The sequence below is a fragment of the Oncorhynchus tshawytscha genome, linkage group LG09 (genome assembly GCF_018296145.1).
Source record: "Oncorhynchus tshawytscha isolate Ot180627B linkage group LG09, Otsh_v2.0, whole genome shotgun sequence".
NCBI lineage: Eukaryota > Metazoa > Chordata > Actinopteri > Salmoniformes > Salmonidae > Oncorhynchus > Oncorhynchus tshawytscha.
The window spans coordinates 20,581,394-20,586,393 of record NC_056437.1 but is presented as its reverse complement, the minus strand read 5'-3'; positions in this window follow the sequence as shown (position 1 = coordinate 20,586,393).

Genomic DNA, 5,000 nt, shown 5'->3' with positions numbered 1-5,000 from the left:
GAAATATCCAATAAATGTCGTTCCACTTCATGATTGTGTCCCACTTGTTGTTGATTCTTCACAAAAAAATACAGTTTTATATCTTTATGTTTGAAGCCTGAAATGTGGCAAAAGGTCGCAAAGTTCAAGGGGGCCGAATACTTTCGCAAGGCACTGTATATAATATGACATTTGTAATGTCTTTATTGTTTTGAAACTTCTGTATGTGTAATGTTTACTGTTCATTTTTATTGTTATTTTACTTTTGTATATTATCTACCTCACTTTCTTTGGCAATGTTAACACATGTTTCCCATGCCAATAAAGCCCCTTGAATTGAATTGAATTGAGAGAGAGAGAGAGCAAGAGAGAGAGAGAGAGAGAGAGCAGAGCAGAGGTCACGATCAGATGAGCTCCTGGATTTTTCAGCATTTTCTTTAAAAAAGATAGATTAGGAGTTAGATAAACTTGGATTTTTTTGTCAGGAACACATACTGGATTCTACCCTCTACAACATAACCCCCACTTCAAATCAAAACTTAAAACCTACAACCTGATTTTGGACGGAATTACGGAATCACCTGGAAGGTTCACAACTACCAAGGATTATTACTCTATACAGCAAATTCTCTGGAAAACAACAGAAGCCTGAAAACACCATCAACCTGGAACACCAACCTGGAACTGACTTGATACAGCTTCAACTAGCACTGACGTGTCAAGTAAGAGGTGTCAAATCCCAACAATGGCAGGAGAGTCAAACAGTCTACCCCAACCAAATGGAGAGGCCTTAGAAGCTCCCTCCCGCTGTTCAGAGGTAATTAAAATACAGTACCCTGTGCATGTAAAGAATGATAAGGCAAGAAAAGATTACAAAATGAGGCTCCTTATGGAAAATCAAGAAACACTTTTTGCTGACTATTACAAAAATGGGAACATCAGCAACCTTATCTTCCACACAAACCATCCCCTGGCATGGCACAGTGCTATATTAGCACACTATCCCTTTGTTAAGAGAGGGGGGGTTAACAAGGGGTGGAAACTCAGAATACTTGACAACGAGGACTCTGAGTCAGCTAATATAAACCTCTATAAGTCCGGAACAGTACTTGTACAGGGTAACCCCAAACAGTTTCAGCTGGACTTTCACCAAATTAAAGAATCAGCCCAGCAGGAGAAGCTCTCCCTTGATAAAGATACCCCCACCCCGGTCAGACCAGATACCCCCACCCCGGTCAGACTCTTCTTTATATAACCCCACAGATGAGCAACCCCCAGCGGACAGTCAACCTCCCAGCACAGATTACTACTCCCTCATTGAAAAGAAGGATAAATTCACCTAGCTGGAGGTAAGGCAGGTGGAGCTGGAACAGCAGGTGATTACACTCCAGTCAGCACAGACCCAGACAACAGTCCAGCACAACAACACCCCCTTAACCAGACCCGGAGAGCTGGAGGTGGACATAGACATATCTGCACTCTGGACAGTGGTGAGACAACTACAACAGGAGAAAGAGGAGCAGAACAGAGCACTAGAGGAGAGGATCAGACTGCTGGTGGAGGAGAGGGTGAGGGGGATGGCATGTGACAGAGAACAACCCACTAGAGAGGTGGCCACCCCCACAGAGAAGCCAGCAGAACAACCCACCTCAGCACCCGACAAAAGTCTCGACACCACAGCAGAACAGTCCACACCAGACCCTGACCATAGAGTCGACATCACAGCAGAACAGACAAATGAAGAACCCCAAGCCCAGCGGCTCTCAGCATTCCCTCCCACATATGCCCCCCTAGGCACAACTATAACAAACATAACAAACAAAAACGGGTCACAACTCCTGCAGCTCTGGCGCATGCTGGGTATGTACATAGTCAATGGTAGGCTTCGAGGGGACTCCCCCTGTCAGCCACCCTGATAGCCCTTCTGACAACCCCCCCACACCCACTGAGGACAAACACAAGACACAGATTGTACTCCTTATGGACTCAAATGGGAAATATATAGAAGAAAAAAAAAATCCCAAACACAGTGTGTCTAAATTCTGGTGTCCAAACACCCAGCGCGCCCTAGACCTTCTGTCTGAGGACCAACTAGGTTCACCTAGCCACATAATAATACACACAGGCACAAATGACCTGAGAGCACAGCAGGAAAGGGTGGCCACAGCACTGAAGGGAGTGATTGAAAAGGCTTCTTCTACTTTCCCCAACGCACAAGTGGTTATCTCCACCCTGCTACCACGAAAAGACTTCCACCCTGCCACAATACAGCGGGTAAACGCAAGCATTTCCCATGACTGTGCCTCAAAACCAAATGTTTTCCTGGCCCACCACTCCACCCTGGACTTGAACAGCCTCTATGACCAGGTCCACCTCTACAAGGCAGCAGTGCCCACCTTTGCCCGGACTCTAAAGGACATCGCTCTCAAACGTATCTCCAACACTTCACACAGGAGCAACAGATCAATAGACACCCCACCCAGACCAGCGATACACTCTCCCAGACCTGCAGGACCCCCCCCTGGACCAAACATAGAGGACCCACGCCAAGAGGACTTCCAGACCACAGCACCCCCAGACACATCCACACCCCCACCCCAACCAATTAACACCCCCCACATCAACCATGCCCACACCCCATTTAGGCCCCCTCAGATCAGACCTATGCCCCTCCTGCCCACCCCATGCACCCCACCCCCGCAAAGAGGGCCTCAACATGGAAATCACACATACGCCCAGGTAGTGAGCGGGCAAACAGGCCAAACCCCCACTCTTACACTCGCCCAAGCCAATGGCATTTACCAGATGCTCAGCAGGCTCTGCTCACACTTACTGGCCTGAGGCCATACCACGACCAACAACATTGGACACTTTATGGAACAAAAAGCCTTCACTATATCAACCTGGAATATCCAAGGCCTGGGGTCCTTTGGCCTAAAGAGCAGGAACCCGGACTTCACTAAAGAAATCTGTAATACAGACATTGTCATCCTGCAAGAAACCTGGTATAGAGGAGACGGACCCACTGGTTGCCCTCTAGGTTACAGAGAGCTGGTAGTCCCATCCACCAAACTACCAGGTGTGAAACAGGGAAGGGACTCAGGGGGTATGCTAATTTGGTATACAGCAGACCTAAGAACCGGACAAGAACCTGACACCATCAGCACACAGGGGGACAAACACCTGCCTGCAGGTGACAGCATTCCCTCCCACATATGCCCCCCTAGGCACAACTATGACAACATAACAAACAAAAACGGGTCACAACTCCTGCAGATCTGTCGCATGCTGGGTATGTACATAGTCAATGGTAGGCTTCGAGGGGACTCCTATGGTAGGTACACCTATAGCTCATCTCTTGGCAGTAGTACTGTATACTACTTTATCACTGACTTCAACCCAGAGTCTCTCAGAGCGTTCACAGTCAGCCCACTGACACCCCTATCAGACCACAGCAAAATCACAGTCTTCTTGAACAGAGCAATACCCAATCACGAGGCATCAAAGCCAAAGGAACTGAGTAACATTAAGAAATGCTATAGATGGAAGGAATGCAGTTTGGAAACCTACCAAAACACAATTAGGCAACAACAAATTCAATCCCTTCTAGACAATTTCCTGGGTAAAATGTTTCACTGCAACAGTGAAGGTGTAAACTTGGCAGTAGAAAACCTTAACAGTATATTTGACCTCTCAGCTTCCCTATCAAATCTAAAAATCTCAAATAGAAAACCGAAGAAAATGAACAACAATGACAAATGGTTTGATGAAGAACGCAAAAATCAAAAGAAAGAAATTGAGAAACCTGTCCAACCAAAAACATAGAGACCTGGAAAACCTGAGTCTACGCCTTCACTATGGTGAATAACTAAAACAATACAGAAATACACTACGGAAAAAGAAGGAACAGCACGTCAGAAATCAGCTCAATGTAATTGAAGAATCCATAGACTCTAATCACTTCTGGGAAAATTGGAAAACACTACACAAACAACAACACGAAGAATTATCTATCCAAAATGGAGATATGGGTAAACCACTTCTCCAATCTTTTTGGCTCTATAACAAAGAATAAAGAGCAAAAACATATACATGATCAATTACAAATCTTAGAATCAACTATTAAAGACTACCAGAACCCACTGGATTCTCCAATTACCTTGAACGAGTTACAGGACAAAATAAAAACCCTCCAACCCAAAAAGGCCTGTGGTGTTGATGGTATCCTTAATGAAATTATCAAATATACAGATGACAAATTCCAATTGGCTGTACTAAAACTCTTTAACATCATCTTTAGCTCTGGCATATTCCCCAATATTTGGAACCAAGGACTGATCACCCCAATCCACAAAAGTGGAGACAAATTTGACCCCAATAACGACCGTGGAATATGCGTCAACAGTAACCTTGGGAAAATCCTCTGCATTATCATTAACAGCAGACTCGTACATTTCCTCAACGAAAACAATGTACTGAGCAAATGTCAAATTGGCTTTTTACCAAATTACCGTACAACAGACCATGTATTCACCCTGCACACCCTAATTTACAACCAGACAAACCAAAACAAGGGCAAAGTCTTCTCATGCTTTGTTGATTTCAAAAAAGCCTTCGACTTGAAATGATGCAGAAAAATTAATCCATGCATTTGTCACTTCTAGGTTAGACTACTGCAATGCTATATGCACTAAATAAACTTCAGTTAGTGCTAAATAAGGTTGCTAGAATCCTGAATAGAACCAAAAAAATTTATCATATTACTCCAGTGCTAGCCTCTCCACACTGGCTTCCTGTCAAAGCATTACATGGGCTTGCTCCTACCTATCTCTCTGATTTGGTCCTGCCGTACATATCTACACGTACGCTACGGTCACAAGACGCAGGCCTCCTAATTGTCCCTAGAATTTCTAAGCAAACAGCTGGAGGCAGGGCTTTCTCCTATAGAGCTCCATTTTTATGGAACGGTCTGTCTACACATGTCAGAGACGCAAACTCGGTCTCAACCTTTAAGTCTTTAC